The 18,558-nt window shown below is 37.0% G+C and overlaps 1 protein-coding gene and 2 long non-coding RNA genes across 7 annotated transcripts in view; 2 read left to right on the top strand and 1 right to left on the bottom strand.

Annotated features, from left to right (window-relative positions):
• LOC101743927 (brain tumor protein) overlaps positions 1-18,558 on the bottom strand; it is a 486,142-nt gene that overhangs the window by 428,058 nt on the left and 39,526 nt on the right. The window lies entirely within an intron of this gene.
• On the top strand, positions 214-1,135 carry LOC134200058 (uncharacterized). The gene is made up of 2 exons (XR_009974793.1): positions 214-699; positions 960-1,135. It is a non-coding gene; the product is annotated as an uncharacterized LOC134200058 (long non-coding RNA).
• On the top strand, positions 14,335-17,379 carry LOC105841526 (uncharacterized). 2 transcript variants are annotated; one of them, XR_005245485.2, is made up of 5 exons: positions 14,335-14,716; positions 14,857-15,108; positions 15,258-15,444; positions 15,823-15,954; positions 16,160-17,379. It is a non-coding gene; the product is annotated as an uncharacterized LOC105841526 (long non-coding RNA). The 2 variants fall into 2 exon arrangements; XR_009974895.1 differs by having other exon boundaries at positions 14,336-14,716; positions 16,032-17,379.

Below are 18,558 nucleotides of genomic sequence, written 5' to 3'. Positions count from 1 at the left end.
ATTGACTAGATCTGCCATTGATTTAATAATATGTTGTTTATTATAGTCTTAAAAACTTATATTGATCACGGCAGACCTCTACATTGCGTACATACATCAACATATAATAAAATCTTAGCTACTACCCGGCCAGATGTATATTATGTTTTCCGTTCACTGTTTTAGAGGAATATAATTTACTTGCAATTTACTTTAGCAATGTATTTACCGAAATTAATATTTTTTTATATTCTATATACTAAACTTCATTAGTTAGACAATAAAGAAGTGAATTTTTTATGGAATAATTATAAATAATACGGTATAATGCTGATCAAAAAATAATTCAATTCCTCATTTTTATCATTCAACATTTAACTTGCCAGCTATACAATGCCAAAAAATCTAGTGATGTAGATGATGGAAGGTTCCAGCTATTCGTTAGCAACTATAAATATTCAGACATCAATGAAAATTATAGAAAAAAAAATCAAAAATTTGAGGCAAGCTCAATACCACCGCATAAGAGTGAGCTTTATCAACAACGTTTGAGGGCCCACTATATTTCTTCTATTTGGAGAAATGCTTACAAAAAGCAACTCACAACTTTAGACCCATTGGAGTATGGTTGGATTGAGCAGGACAACATATATGCCTTCAAAGGGTTCGAAGGTGACCAACTTCCATATTTTGTGAGTGACTTAATCACCAATGTTCCTGGTATCATCATCATCATCATCAACAGCCCACAGTCGTCCACTGCTGGACATAGGCCTCTCCCAATCCACACCACTGAGCACGGTCTGCGGCTCTCCTCATCCACTTCTTGCCGGCCACCGTGCGGAGGTCATCGCACCACCTAGCCAAGGGGCGTCCCACGTTACGTCTTCCGCTGTTCCTGGTAAGTTGATAACAATTCTTTCTCGAACATGTTCAGATGAATTTACGTTCATTTTACAATTTATGTTTTATTTTTGCAGTATTCGATTCAATGGTTGATGAAGACGAGTCGCCTAACGATAAAGATGACTCCGATGATGATGATGATGAATGAAGATTGATATATATATAATATGTAATGCATGCATGATATATTTTTTTAACTGATTTAACACTTTTAAATTTTGTCTTGACGAAATAAAAATGAGGAATTGAATTCTTTTTGATCAGCATTGTACCGTATTATTTATAATTATTCCATAAAAAATTCACTTCTTAATTATCTAACTAATGAAGTTTAGTATATATAATATAAAAAAATATTAATTTCGGTAAATACATTGCTAAAGTAAATCGCAAGTAAATTATATTCCTCTAAAACAGTGAACGGAAAACATAATATACATCTGGCCGGGTAGTAGCTAAGATTTTATTATATGTTGATGTATGTACGCAATGTAGAGGTCTGCCGTGATCAATATAAGTTTTTAAGACTATAATAAACAACATATTATTAAATCAATGGCAGATCTAGTCAATTACTTTCAAAATTTTGCGTTTTCAATGCAATTTAGCATTTTCAAAGTGGTCTGCCACAAAGTAAAATGCGCGATAATGGTCTGCCATTCTTATTTTCCGATAATAATAATCATATATTTTCAAAATTTCAAAACGGCAGACGTGGTCAAATGGATTTAAAATCCGTCAAAATCGGTACCTGTCCTACCTGAGCGCTCGGCGCGTCGACCACTTTGAGCTTAGTGAGTCCCCACCTCATGCATGGTAGGTATAGGGGTCTCAATGTACGAAAATTCAGGTCTGGTCAAATACATACAGGTAGATCCCACGGGCTCTCGGGCTAGAAGTCTATTCGTGGCATGTATTTGTTAAGGGCTAGCCTAAATACGACATGGGCAGTGCACTTTCAATCGCAGAGTGACACTCTGCTCGGGTGATAAACAAACAAAATTTACCGGTAATATAATTTCTGCTTTTTAATACGCTTTTATTAGCTTCAGACGTAGGTATGTATTTTTGTAACGGAATCTTTGAACATGATTATGACCCCGATGACAATTCAATATTAAAAAAAAAAAAAATTGAAATTCAACTTAAAAATGAAAAATAAATAATTGTTTAAAAAAACTAACAAAATGCGCTTTTATAGAAAATCCAACTAAAAAATTGAAAATAAATTTTATTAAATTTGAATTAAAAATAGTGTAAGAAAAAATGATTTTATTGTAAAAAAAACCATCTTGCGTACGCAGGGCCTTGGGCCTAGCTACGCCTTCCGGTCACCGCTCGAGAGCGTTTCGGCCCCAGAACCCATATGTTCTAAGAAGAATGTGCCCCGCCCACTGCCACTTCAACGTCGCAATCTTTTGGACTGTGTCGGCTACCTTGGTTTTCCTGCGAATATACATAATTCTGTATAACTCCAAGCGTATCCCTCTTGGCTTTATAGCATTGCTCTTATGGTAACCTTGAACTTTCTGATAAGACCCGTTGCGAGCGATCAAGTCTATTATGTAAAAAATTAAAAGCATAAAGAAACATTTAAGCCAACACGAAAATAAGCGGACACTAAATCCGCGTTTTATGTAAAAAAATAGCGTAAAAACGTATACGTCTAGTTACTGGGCTCGGTTTATTGGCAATAAATGCAGGAGGCCACTTAAAAGAAGGGGTCGGGGTGAAGAGTAAGCGTGTGGTCTAAGAATATAAGCTTAGCGATTTAGTTACCGAGCGTTATCTACGTAGATTAGTAAATGACCTCATTGCTTAAGTCTCAGCTGCATATCGATTGTCGGAGCCTTCAAGCCGGAGGTAATGTTTGCCTCGCGCCAGAAATAGGCTGGATGAAGGTGGTGGCTTGGTGGCTAGCCCATAGACACAACCCACTGAGTTTCTCGTCAGATCTTCTCAGTGGATCGCAATTCCAATCCGGTATTAGATTCAGCGAAGCACTGCTCTTAGTAAGGCCAGTGTTAGCAATTCTCTCAGGTTGAGTACGCGAGCTCACCTACCGGTCCGCGTGGAATTGGAATAGCCCTTTAGGCTGCCAACGATTTGGGTAGGAAAAAGGCAGTGATAATTAACGCGAAAACCAATATAACAAAAATGTTCCGATGAGTGGTATTACCTAATTTGAGTTTCAAATATAGAACCAAGCGCGGATTAAGCATAAGAAACATCGAAAAGTTGAAACAGAAAAAGTATTTACCTATGGCACGTTGCAAATGTTTAAGCCAAAGAGGTTTGATGTCACATAGGTGGACAATCGTAAAACTCTTGCCTAATCCCTACGCAGCGTGATAAGAGAACATGCTGCACCGACCCTAAGTAATCTGGGATAACGGCACAAAGAAGATGATATTCTGCCTATATCTACGCTCCGATTTCGGCCTCAAGTTACAAAGAGGCTGGCGGAAGTCGCGTCACATGTCAATTGGGTTCGATAACATCCCGAGCAAGCACCGTCTAATGCGCTATAAAAACAAGACCCTTTTATTTTGTACTAGCTTTTGCCCGCGACTCCGTCCGCGTAGAATAGTTACTTTGGCATAACACTACATTTTACCCCCACTTCATTTACGTAGAAAGTGAAAATATTTTTCAATTACAGAATGTTAAGGTGCCATTTAAACCCCTATTTTAAAACATTCTTTATTGGTGCTTCACTTGTATTGGCCTTACCGTGATGTTATATAGCCTATAGCCTTCCTCAATAAATGGGCTATCTAACACTGAAAGAATTTTTCAAATCAGACCAGTCGTTCCTGAGATTAGCGCGTTCAAACAAACTAAATCCTTCAGCCTTATAATATTAGTATAGATTATATTTAAGACTGTATCAAGGTCGATAATGGCTTGCAACCCGCTCGCCAATCTGCTTTGTACCACAGGTGCCCAATAAATTAGTGTTGCAGCCCCCGGCCAGCACTTAAACGGACTAACGGTTATTGTGTTCCTTTGCCATTTCTTCACGGAGCTCTCTCTCAGCTTTTAGTATCAATCTTCGTTCTCCCGCAAGTGGTTCATATTTTAATCTCAGTATTAAACCAGCTATTACATTTTGTAGTTTAAACACAATTAAACCCTTTATGATACGGATTTTTTTAAATATTTGGAGTCTAAAACGCTTTGGATTGGTTGGTTGGATGTAGTAAAGGCGCATATGGAGGAGAACAACCTCATCCAGAACGAAGCCAAAAACCGGGCTAAGTGACTTTAAGTAGGATAGCGGATCGTAGCACTAGACCGGGAAAACGCTAAGAAGAAGTCAGCATCAACGTTTTTGATATTGTATTTATTATTAGACTGATAAGCGATTTCTAAGTCTTAGTTTTATAGTACAACGATTGCCTTGCACTTTTTTTATTACTCTTGTAGGCAAACGATCATACGGCCTACCTGATGGTGAGTGATTACCGTCGCCCATGGACTTAAGCAAAGCCAGGGGCAGAGCCAAGCCGCTGCCTACACAAGTCTCGTTTGAAGAAAGACATGTTATAACGCTCGGGAAACACTGTGGAGAGGAGCTCATTCCAAAGCCGGATGGTACGTGGTAAAAAAGATCCCGGAGGGAAAAAATCCGGAGAAGCCGGATGAAATCATCTCAAACAATTCCTCAGGGCACTTCAAACGGTAAAGCATCACTGATGCGGTAGAACTATTCTGCTCAAAAGAAGCCCTACTACCAGTAAAACTTCGACTCCCAAGTCTCAGGAGTGTGGTTTCCACTCTGAACGAAACCAGTAGAAAAGTCGATGACAGAAATAGATGAAATAAAAATTATGAAGGACTTCAGACGGAAGGAAACTCGGATTTATTCCCCGAAAGGTTGCCTACTTAACGTCAACCCTTCTCAGGAATTTGAACTTAAGTAGATAAATTCATGAGACGACCGAAATGGAAGTGGATTGACGTATAATACATATGAAGAATAGAGTGCGGAAGACATCACCGCTGCATAGTTTGGTTTGGATGAAATACTTGCTCTAGAGAGTAATCATTACGATTAGGGGCCAGACTCACGCGTCCGCCCTCAAACTAGGTCTAGGCTGATATACTCTTATGCGTTTAATTTTTTTTTTTTTATTGCTTAGATGGATGAACGAATTCACAGCCCACCTGGTGTTAAGTGGTTACTGGAGCCCATAGAAATCTACACCGTTAATGCGCCATCCACCTTGAGATAAAAGTTCTAAGGTCTTAAGTATAGTTACAACGGCTGCCCCACTCTTCAAATCGAAACTCATTACGGCTTCACGGCAGAAATAGGCAGGGTGGTGGTATGTATCACATCAAATAAGCAATGTAATTTCATCCCTTTCCAATTTGCTGACGTCAGCTAAACAATATTCGTAGTCAAGAAACCCGAAATACACAGGACTTAGCCCCTTGAATTCACAACAAAGTTAAACGCTAAAACGACAAAAAAAACAAAACCTCGTTAAAAGAAACGCCACTGCGACGTCGGAACAAAGTGTTACACGATGCAAAGAACAGCCAAAAACAATAAAAACTAATGCCCTGTTTGTGGTGAGTTCAGTACTCGCTGGTTCTTGTCAACATTTACTAGTAATTTTTACTTTAAACTCAGACTTAGCTCAGACAGAAGTAACTTCTTGTTTTTTATTGCTTAGAAGATGGGTGGACGAGCTCACGGCCCACCTGGCGTTAAGTGGTTACTGGAGCCCATAGACTTCTACGACGTAAATGCGCCACCCACCTTGAGATATATCAGTTCTAAGATCTCAATATAATATAATATGCATGTCTACCTTTTTTATTTTTTTATTGCTTAGATGGTTAAGTAGTTACTGGAGCCCGTAGACAACTACAACATAAATGCGTCACCCACCTTGAGATATAAGTTTTAAGGTCTCAGTATAGTTACAACGGCTGCCCCACTCTTCAAACCGAAACGCATTACTGCTTCACACCAGAAATAGGTAGGGCAGTGGTACCTACCCGTGCGGACTCACGAGAGATCCTACCACCTAAAATAAACAATGATAAAATATAGTTCCAACCAGACGAACTAAAGCCCTTTCAAGCTTATTCACATTCCCAGTTGCCAATTCACTTCTTCTTCTCACTACTGAGGACCGCGGCCACATGCGACGTACTTCCAATGTGCTCGATCATGGGTGGCATGGACTGCATGGTACAGACTACCACCGAGTGCTTCTCTTACTAGATCTGACCATCTGGCTGGTGTTCTGCCCACGGCGCGCTTGCCCTCTATACGACCCGTAATTATGAGCTTCTCTAATTCATGTCTGGGAGACCGCATGATGTGTCCGAAGAAGCTCATAACACGTTCCCGGCAGATGGAAGAGAGCCTTTTTCGGATGTCTAGCTACCAATTCACTTACACGGATCTAAGCGCAGCATATCGTGAATAAAGTAGTGCGAGAATTGAAACTGAATTTCCAGTGAACACAGATGAAAAATAAAACTGAAAGTCACACTTCCCCCGAAACAATTGATTCTAGCTGAATTAGCTTTGAAATAATTTCAAACTGTTTTCGAACTTGAAAACAGCTTCCAAATTGGCTTCCCGGCTTTTGGTGCCTTCTTTAATTTAGTTTGCAAGTGTAATTGTTGGTTGGTTGTATTCACATTCCATAAATACATCTCACATATTTATTTGGACTAGTGGTCCCCCGGTAGTCGAAATTCGACTATAATTAATTGAAATTATTAGTTTGTACGCGTAGGTACACTATTATGGTTCTATTGTCAAAGACTATTTATACTTCTATAACCACAGATTTCGCCAAGACTGCACTTCAGACAAATATTAATAAAGACTAACAATATTAATTTCATCTATTCTCAATTTGACTACAGCAATAAGGAAAGTTTGACAATAAACAAATAGTATACATGCGTGTGTGTGTCAAATATATGGTAGTGTGTGTAATGTTTTTATTTATTGATTTAATGTTATTTAATGCATTTCTTGGGCATAATTTAAAAAAAAATTAACATTCTGCACTCCTTCTCTATATTCTCTATAAGTGTGGAAAATTTCAACGTGGGTACAAAGTTTATGCTTCACGTATTAATATATAGATTTTCAACCTATAAATTACGGTTTTTAATACGGTGTCATGATCTTGAATTGTTATATTTCAGAATTTTTCAAGGTAATTTTAACACGTCCGATTACCAACAAACCCACTGAGTTGCCCGCGGGATCCTCTCAGTGGGACGGGATTCCGAATCGTGGTACATTTGATGAAGTACTACTGCTCTTACTAGGCAAAGTTAAAAAATACCTCCAAAATCTCCACACATATTTAGGCCTAATAACCTGAGCAGAATTTCTGGGATGATTTAAATTTTAATCTTCTATATATATAAAAATGAATTGCTGTTCGTTAAGTCTCGCTAAAACTCGAGAACGGTTAGACCGATTTGGCTAATTTTGGTCTAATTGTTCGTGGAAGTCCAAAGAAGGTTTAAAAGGTGGAAAAATATGAAAATGCTCGAAATTATATAAAAACAAACATATTTTTTTCCTTTGATGTGTCCCCCGTCGGACGGATTCCTTTTGTTTTTTTAAGTTTATTTTATACAAAAGTTTAGGTCTTTTATTTATCGATTTAGGCACTACGAAGTCAGCTAGTTTAAAATATATTTCCACACATAAAATCTAGGGAAATTCTTTATAGTCTATCGATAAGTTTCTCATAATGATAGCTCTAAGCTGCGTTAAATAACAATGTTAGTCTTTTCTTTATCAAAGACACTTGCCTGCTGTGTACCGTAAACAAAAATAGTAAAAAACACACTAAATATTACACAACACGTCCTCTGAAGAAACACCTTTATAATCCCAAATCTCGATTCAAGGCCTCATGTATTCGGAATGTAAATTGCGAATAAACCAAGCGAAAGTCGTCACTCGAAGACAAATTGCCAATCAGGAGGTAAGTCAGTTCTAAATGTCTCCGGTACGTGTCAGACGCAATGACAACTTATTCGCGCCAAATACAGCCGCGGGACACACCGCCTGCGTCTTTGTCAAAATTGCGGACAGCGCCATCTTTTGTACGATTTACTAAACAAATAACAAGAGTATTTTTTGTTTTACTATTCATACATACATTACATTCATACATTTCAATAATTTCTACATTTAAATGTCTACGACTCGCTTTGGTGACCATTTTATTTGATCGATAAAATTATTAACGTTGCTAGTAAGCTGATAGGTTAGGAATCCTCTTGTCAACGGGCACATTATAAACTTCATGGACCTATTTTACCATTTCTGCCGTGAAGCGTGAAGCGTTGAAAATTACACTGTCGCTTCAATACAGTTTACAGATCGTATTTTATTAATGAGACTGTGTAGTCGGAAGCGCTATGACATCTCATTCGGCCTAGCATCTTCCTTTCTCTAGACCAGTGTGCATAGTGCGAGTTTTTAACGCTATCGATAGCGTAAAAGTTAACTCAAAGCATGCAGTTGGAACAGCGCCCCTAGCGGCAAACCTAGGCAAACGTTCCAACACTATACTTGAGATAACTTTCACGCTATCGAGAACGTTAAAAAACTCGCACTGAGCACACTGATTAGACTATTTCAAAGCAGGCCAAACCGCATAAGAAATGCATAGCCATAAATATGCCTCTATGTCTAATACAAAGCGTACTTTACCCTAAAAGCCAATTAATAAAGTTGTCCATCCCGGCGAACAGTGTGTCAGTAGCGTAAGATCGATTGGGAGCTCGGTAATTTACGGAGGTACGAATGCGGTCCGACTACCCGCGAAAACGGCGCCGTTTCCTGGCAATCTTGTGCCGGAATTATGAAAATCGACCGTCAAATTGAAAGACATCGAAAATCTCGTTGATTTATTGCACAGGACTTTCGTGTTGCCATGTTTTGAAAAAAATAAAAAATAATGGTGAAATAGTTTAAAGTCGTCGTGGCCTAAAGGATAAGAAGTCCGCTGCATTCGTGTTGAGCGATGCACCGGTGTTCGAATCCCGCAGGCGGGTACCCATTTTTTCATAATGAAATACGTACTCAACGAATATTCACGATTGACTTCCACGGTGAAGAAATAACAACGTGTAATAAAAACCAAACCCACAAAATTATAATTTGCGTAATCACTGGTGGTAGGACCTCTTGTGAGTCCGCACGGGTAGGTACCACCACCCTGCCTATTTCTGCCGTGTAACAGTGATGCGTTTCGGTTTGAAGGGTGGGGCAGCCGTTGTAACTATACTTGAGACCTTAGAACTTACATCTCAAGGTGGGTGGCGCATTTACATTATAGACGTTAACACCAGGTGGGCTATGAGCTCGTCCACCCATCTAAGCAATAAAATAAGAGTTTTTTTGCTGCGACGCACAAGAGGCCACTATGGGACAGAGACCTCCTCAATTACACGCCACTGAGTACGATCCTCGATTTATCTCATCCAGCTCCTGCCAGCCACCCTGCACAGATCGGCACTCCACCGAGCCTGAGAGCGTCCCGCTGTTTTACTGTTCCAGGGGACATTAAAAGAAAGCCCTCGAAAAATTTTAACCTCCTATAATTGAGGTGTAACTTATGTCTTATGGCTTATGGCTAACAAATGGCTAAACGAAGAAACAAAACAGTATGATATTTTTTTTAAGGCTTAGATCAGTGGACGAGCTCACAGCCTACCTGGTGTTAAGTGGGTACGTGGGTATTAAATGAGCCCATGGACATCTGCAACGTAAATGCGCCACCCACCTTAAGATATAAGTTCTGAGGTCTAGTTACAATGGGTGCCCCACCCTTCAAACCGAAACGCATTACTGCTTCACGGCAGAAATAGGCAGGGTGATGATACCTACCCGTGCAGACTCACAAGAGGTCCTACCACCAGTAAATGAAATATAAATAATTTCCTAACGTTACAAGATAGTTAAGTACCTATCGTTGACAGCGGGAATTATCGAGCTCAACGTGATCCTGTATCAAAACAACAAAACAATATTATATATTTTTATCGCAACTATTTGAACGCACAAAAATCAGTTCTAGATAAGCGCTTTGATATTTTCAACACAGTATCGAATTTAGAGCCTACGTGTCTGTCTCGCCCAAAGAGTCTCTTTGGGATCCAATGAATGCTTTCTTAAGGTGTAGGAATTTAAATAAAGGACTAATCCAACATACGTTACAACAACATACGTTAGTCAGTCACTGGTTGACGTGCAGCGATCATCATGAAACCTCACACTGGTGATGTTGAAGGTTCACTGTGCGCTCTCCTCCGGAAACCTCATCAGAGTGGTCAAAAAACACTGACTATAATTGTATGTTTATTTGCCTCAGCAACCGCGGTGGATCGCTGCACGTTAACCACTGACTGACTAACGTATGCTGCTCATTACTGTAACTGCATAGTGTAAGGTTTGTTGTAAAATAATTAAATTTTGTTAATGTTAAGGCAATTTTCGGATTGCCAAATAGCAACACTGTCGGTGGGAGTAATTACAGTAGTGGGGACGTGACATCATAAAAAAGGCGGTAGTCTGAAAAAACTGGACAAAAATCAGTGTATTCGGTTAGTGAGCAGGATTGTAAAAGTGGAGTTACAAATAAAGCAATACAGAATTAAGTAAACTACTGCAATCTGTGTATTATTTCCTGACTGTTGGAAGTGGAGTTTTACAATAGTTAGCAGCTAAGCGGGGCGGGGTGTCATTCCCCTACACTACATAATGTTTGTTACTTTTGTCATTTCTGGATAAAAAAAAAAAATACATGTGTGCAATTCACACGTGGTAGAAGTGAAACCTTCCAAAATTAAAATACAATTATCCTAAACGTTTTAAGTATGTGTAAAATTTTGTCATTAGTAAATAATTGTAAGGTAGCGCCCTCTGTGAATTGATATTTTAATTTCACGTATAATCCTAAATTAAAATTCACTACAAGAGGTTTCATACACACGTTAGTATTAAAAAAATCTCACAGATGGCGCTGTATTAAATAGTATGTATATTTCTGTCTCATTCTTTGCTGGCTTCATCCTACACATTTTTGTATTTGTGTCTCTTACCTGTCGTTTTTTCCGTTGCATCCGGTTTGAAATCACAACGATTCTAAAGAAGTTTTCACTTCAAAAAGAGACAAAAAATTACTAGCACATCCACTGAACTCATTTAATACATTATTAGATTAATGTACAAGTGGAGAACGCTGGGAAATTACTTTCGCAGCTCGCGGAGGCTGCTCATCAAAAGTTCATGCCGGTTTTCTATTATTTCCTTTATTCAGCAGAGCAGCGTTCGCTGTAAACATAGTTTTAATCCTTCAGCACAAAGTTTCGCCGCGGGCTTATTAAACACCTACACTTTAGTACACTTTAATAATATTATTATGTAACTTTGAGCAGATAATAATATCTATATATTAATACGCGAAGCAAAAACTTTGTACCCCTTTTTACGAAAATTGCGCGAACGGAGGAGTATGAAATTTTTCACACTTATAGAGAATATATTATAGAGGGAGTGCACAATACTAATATTTTTTTAAAATAATGCATAAAAGATACTTTAAAACAATAAAGAAAACACATACACGGCACATACACAAAAATATACTCTTTATTTACTGTCAATTGGGAAACTTTTGTTATTGTTTAAAGTCTGTGGTCGAATTGAAAATATATTAATATTGTTTGTCTTTAATATTATTGATCTATATTGCAGTTTTGGCGAATACTGTGATTTATTTTCGAAATAGAATAGAACCATAATAATGTTTAAACTTATAATTTCAATTAATTATAGTCGAATCTCGACTACTGCGGGGTCACTAGTTAATATAAATCGATGTATGTACGCTTTTGTGATAATCGCTTTGTAGGCTTAGAGTTGAAACCGGCCCTATATACTAAGGATATTGGCGACAATTTTTAGAAGACGATACGTTGGAGTGCTCTTTTTTTATTGCTTCGATGGGTGGACGAGCTCACAGGTCATCTAGTGTTAAGTGGTTACTGGAGCCCATAGACATCTACAACGTAAACGCGCCACCCACCTTGAGATATAAGTTCAAAGGTCTCAGTATAGTTACTGTATACTGTAAGTTCCAGTGGCATTAGCCCAAAAAGGATGAGGGTAGACAGATGTGGCTGGTCCTCAAAACTCCACCGGCAGTCTTGTGACAGTATCATGGCTTGAAACTCACTAAAAATAAATTTTCCTCTCTATGTCTACTAAGCGCTATGACATTATTACTCCTTATTACCGAAGGTTACTCTGCGGTAAGCAGCGGCTTGGCTATGCCCCTGGCATTTTCGTAAAAAGGGATAAAAATTTTTGCTCCACGTATTAATATATAGATATAAATTATGCAATCAACTCTAACAATGAACCTAAAACTAAAAACCTTAAAAAAATAGTAATTATAATAATAATTTAATAACTAAAGTATATTATTAAAAGGAGTCCCTTCAGGCAGGGTTCTGAAGATACTGGCAGCGTTCCCCCTTTGAATAGCTAGAGTAATTCTTTGCTCTTCGGTCTCCTGTGATGTCGACTAACCTTTTTGCTATTTCCTTAAAAAGCCTTATAGCCCTAGAACCCCACGGACCAAGGGTCTGTGTATGCATTAATTAATGTACTTTTGAATATTACTAAAATAAGGGGAACACACTTTACATTTGAACTGTTGCCTTAAGATCTTACCAAGGTTAATGGGCAGTGAAGGAATTGCGCTCAGAGCGTGCTTCCCCATTCGCTGTTAATTAAGATCCATGTTCAGTTTTTTTTTATTGCCCTTGTAGGCAGACGATCATACGGCCCAATTGATGGTGAGTGGTTACCGTCGCCCATGGACTTCAGCAATGCCAGGGGCAGAGCCAAGCCGCTGCCTCTGTCTCTCCACAAGCCTCGTTTGAAGAAGGACATGTCATAGCGCTCGGGAAACACAAAATGTGGGTAGAATTAAAGAGATTTGTTCCGTGACGTCATTTCGGCATTTAAAATTTAGGCCACGAAGTTGTAACATCATTCTGTTTGTCTCCATAAATAATTTCTCACGCAACATCGTCATGGAAAACGTATTTAATGTTGTTCCGATACACTTTTATAAATTTGTATGATCTCATTTTGTTATTACGGCCGAGCTGCGGATGGTCTATTTTCGTTGTTTGAGTAACACCTTATAGTTAGTATATAGTATGTTTTAATCAAATGTTATTTTGCTTTTAAAGTGCTATTAATTTATTTCTGTTCTAGTTCGATGTATGTGGGTACGTTAAAATTACGATTCTTATAAACTACATCGAAGATTTTAGTGTCGGTAACAAATAAGTCATTACCTCACCGTTAGTCGGCATAGATAGATATAGACCCTTGTTTCAATGCGTTCTCCCTTGAAAAGTGTTACAGTGATCATTAACCTCACTCAAAGTAAGTAATGTCATTCACCTTGGTGTCCATGGATCATAAATAATTTTATTTTTACCTAACTAACCTGAAGTGCGGTTTCCAGTCGAAACTTCAACTTGTAAAATAATAGTTTAAAAAAACTAACAAAATACGCTTTTATAGAAATTCCAACTAAAAAATAGAAAATAAAATATAATAAATTTGAATTAAAGATAGTGTAAGAAAAAATGATTTTAAAAATCCGACGTTTTGAAGGGGGTCAAATCATGTTCAAAGATTCCGTTACATACTAACATACATACGTCTGAAGCTAATAAAGGCGTATTAAAAAATCGTTGTCTTTCGATAACGTTCGTTTTCGATATCAAAAAATGTTTTACAGTGTACATTCATATTTAAAAAAAAAAAAAAGAATTCTTACTCTATAGGTATATCAGTCAGCGTCACTTTAGTAAGTATATCTGGGAACAATCAGATTGCTGTGATTGCAAAGCAATAATTCTCGGGAGTAGACCATGATTTTTTTTAGGATGGAAGGAAAACTTGCGACCTGAATGCCTTTCCAGCTTCGCCAAGATGGGGGGTGAGCACGAGCCCAGCCAGAAGGGGGTGCGTCCACTAACACGTTTTCTGTTATACAGGGTGTCCCAAAAGTAATGAAAATTGAATTATATAGAAAACACCGTTTTGAAGATTATAATTTTTTCATTAAATTTTAATGGAATCGGGCAGATGATCTTGCTAGCGACACAGGCTGTGGACTTATTGAACTAGAGACTAGACCTGTGACTTCAAATAAGCACATAAGTAGAAATCTAATGGTGTTCAATCACACCATCAAGGTAGCCAATTTTGATCACGGAAACAAGAAAGTGCACGAACAGGAATGTTTCATGGAGTAATTGGAATGCTTCACTGGCTATCTGGGATTTTTTACCGTCTTGTTGAAACTTCACCTATATCAATAGCATCTAATTTCAGTGGAAATAACTATTTCATCATGTCGCGAAATCGAGCACCAGTAACCGGCAGCTGTATCACGTATTTCGCAGACAATTAGCAGAAGACAAATATTGTGCAAATATTGCTGTCAACTGTCCATTTCGTATTACGGACTTACAACAAAAAAGCAGATCGCGGACCATCACTAGTGCTGCCTCTGCAGAGCGATTTGTGAAACTTTAGTGCATTCTTTTCCATACAACTAACAACAACTGGCCTAAAGTCGGTATTACGGATGCTTTTGTCTGCCACACAACAGCAGATATTTAGCAATTTCGTTTGTCAAATTTGCGACACCTTTTGTATCTGGTGCTGAATTGTTGCTAACCATCTGCAAGTGTAAAATTTGTGAAAATAAATTATTTTAACTTGATTTAGGTAAGTGTAATTGGTTTAGATCTTTATTTGTGTTTGTGTTTTCCATAGTATTAACATTAAATACCACGCTGGGCAATTTAAGTACATTAATAATGTTGAGGTTATAAAGTTTATTTTTTACAAATTAATATTTCTTCTAGGTATGTACTATGGACAGAGCTCAAATAATAAATGGGGCTTTGGAGTCTTAAGGAAATTAGGTCGGATACATACGAATCAGTGCGTTTGCGACGCTGTCTTCGCGATCAAGCCTGACCCCTTAATCTATCGGAAAGTTTGTTCAGAACACATTACAGAATTTCGAAACATCAATATTTACAATTGTGCTCTGAATTAAAGCCGTTAATAACCTAGATCATCAAGACGAACAAGAATAGAAAGTAAAATGCAAGGTACTTATATATATTCAATTTAACATTTTAATATGTGTAAATAATGAAGAAAATAAAAGATTCACAAAATCTTGTCTTCAAAAGTAGCATTGTTTTTTTGATTTCAGATTTATTCTTAACTAAATGTTTTAAATAACTTGTTTATACAGGTGTTAACAGCATTGCAAAATTTCATACCAGAAACCTGTGGGAATGAGTTTTTTGCATTTTGAGTTAAATTGTAGTAAATCCAATGCCATTAGGGAAGTGGCTATGGCATTAAACAATCTTCCAGTTTTATTGAAACATTTAAAGTTTCTGCAAACAGTACAATAGGTCACAAGTTATTATAAATGGGTAAGTTAAATAATTATCTTATAGTATAGAGCACAAGAGTTCCACTGATTTTACAATTTCCACGAGTCAATCGTGTCAAATATAGTCAAGTCAAATATATATCAGTTATCGTCGAGTCGGTCGAGTCAAATATATATCAGTTATATTCTTGAAGCTTTATAACTATAGCTATATATAGCTATATTTTAAACAGAGTTCTGAGAAATGTCAACTCCTGGTGAAACTGGAAAGGCCTTCAGGCCACCATTAATCTTTCCTACATAATTTTTATTTTAATTCAAAATTTGACTTATTTTTATAGTACTTAGATATTTGAACAATAATAATTTTGTGATTGAAAACATTATATAATAGTAAATAAATTTCTTTTCATTATAGGTTTTACAATAAATTTGGCTTTCCTGGGGTTTCGGGGTGTATAGATGGCACTCATTTGCACTTATCAGATCTTCTGTATATGAAGAGAGGTTTTAGAACCGCAAGCATTATCATTTCAAGAATGTGCAAATAGTAAGTATTTTGCTGAAGCCTATCATTCACAATAACAAACATTTAATAGTACTTATCTAAAGAATTAAATTTTTCAGATCTGTGATAGTGATCTTAACATTTTAAGTATTGATGCAACATTTCATGATACATTTGTCTGGCTTATCACAACTGAATATGCATATGCAGGACCTGCACCATAATAGTGAAAAAGTTTGGTTTTTAGGCAAGTAAAACATCATGAGCTCTGTCTCAGTAACCTGGCTACAAAATAATACTCAATCTAAAAGTATATTTAAAACTGGGAAGGCCGTTAATATATAGTACTATAGTAATGTTTATTGTCATACCAGGAACACTGTTGACCATTGTGAGTATTGAAAGCCAGTTGGAGATGCTTGTTGGTACATAGAGTACTGCATTATGATCATCATATGATGGCCAAGACCATAATTGTTAGCTTGTATTGCATAACATGGCAAACACACATGGGTTTCCAGTGCCCCAACTCTCTGATGAAGATGCTGAAATTGATGTTTCTTATCAAATTCATAACATTGTATTTTTTGGGAGAGAAGAGGAAACACAGCACTTAGCACCATGTCAACGTTTAAGGGTGGTTCAATTGGATTGTGGAGAACAGTCATTAAATTTAGTCCAACCTCTATATTCTAGTAATTTTATGTAGATATTTTTAAAACTGCTGTTCTTAATTATGTGAACTGAGAGGGCAAGAATAGCCTAATTATTTCTGCTTATAATTTTTTAATTGTGCTTAGTGGAAATATACATATTTCCTTAACATTTTTTTGTTTATAGTAAAGGATGGATTCATAACTATTTGAAAGCAAAATTGTGAGGTTGTTTTATATCTGTCGTGCTCAATTTGTTCTGTATCATTTTATCTTTATGTTAACCCTGTTTGTATGTTGTGTTGTTATATATATTATTGTATATACTGCTGTTTTAAATAATAGAATAGAATGAATAACAAATCGACTAGTAATTCATAATTCTTCTAGATTTTGTTGGATACTTACATGAATATTACTTACAAAATGAAAAACATAATTCATAATTTAGACAAAATGTGGATCAACCACCACTGATTTTTGTTCATTGTGATAATAATAATAATATAAATATAAATATTTAACTGGTCCTGTGATAAGTTCATAAAGAACTTGTGTTACAGGTACCAGATAACGGAAAGAAATGTAGGATTTTTATTATACACATACATATATTTAATATACATCCATAACCCTGGAAAAGACATTTATATTTATCATACAAATATCTTCCCTTGGCGGGATTCGAACCCGCGACCCCCTTGTGTAGCGACCATGTCACTTACCACTACACCAGACGGCCGTTAGATAAGTTTGGTAATTATTATTTTTGTGTAATTTTGTTTTATTTGAATAATAATTCTAAATGAGGAAATCGTAGTTTGTCTGTAATACATGTCCAACTTCTTGCTGCATGAAATTGAAGCTACAATTGAAATATAATATCGACTGCCGATAACTTCAAAGAAACATAACTGAACTTGGGGCCGAGGTAAGTAGGATGATAGCAAGGTGATAGCTCTATAACCCTATAGACTAGAAGCAGAACATGCCAAATACTGTGAGTACAAAATATACAATGCAGCTAAATACTGGTATTCTACTGGTGGTAGGACCACTTGTGAATCCGCACGAGTAGGTACCACCACTCCGCCTATTTCTACCGTGAAGCTGTAATGCGTTTCGTTTTGAAGGGTAGAGCAGCCGTAGTAACTATACTATACCTTAGAACTTATATCTCAAGGTGGGTGGCGCATTTACGTTGTAGATGGCTATGGGCTCCAGTAACCACTTAACACCAGGTGGGCTGTAAGCTCGTCCACCCATCTTAGCAATAAAAAAATAAATAGTCATTTTGAAATGCTAAGTTGAGAGTAGTTTTATTAGCGTAAAATATACTCATTAGTGTCATAAAATTTACTGTAGTACCAGCCTAAAGTAAAACGTATATATTTGGATTTGCTTGACTATTGTGCCAAGCGCTATTTCGTTTTTATGGTAATATAAACTATTACGGACTCTGCTAAAATTAAAACAAAATTGAACTTATTATTTTAAACAAGGTTTTTGCCGATATTGGTCAATTCCTTGAATTTTTTTATATATCTCAGATGGAAGATGAGCGGCCTCTGCCTGCGTACGAGCAGCCTCTGCTGAAATGAAAGCTGCATGAGCCAGTGATTCGCCTTAGTTTCCATTTTCTCCTCTTTCTACAACTACAGCTCACGATGTGTCTACTCTTGTTTGTTGTCCGCTATAATCTAGATAATATAATGATTGATTAACATTCTTACTGCAGTGAGTGAGTGCAAAGAGTACCTGGTTAATGAATAAAAATAACTTAGGTACTAAATATCGGCCTGATATTTGCAATGAAGCTTCTCTTAAGATGGCTTCGTCGACGAAAAACTGGGCTAATTATAAAAATAAATATTTATTTATTGTCTTAAAATATTAGATTCATTTGTTTAAAAATAATATAGAACATTAAGTTAATGTCTGACATGCAGTTTCCTATTCACGTCATATTGCCCATGACCTTGGGTGAACATTA

Source organism: Bombyx mori, chromosome 14 (assembly GCF_030269925.1).
Source record: "Bombyx mori chromosome 14, ASM3026992v2".
Lineage (NCBI taxonomy): Eukaryota > Metazoa > Arthropoda > Insecta > Lepidoptera > Bombycidae > Bombyx > Bombyx mori.
This window is presented reverse-complemented; position numbering and strand designations above follow the sequence as displayed.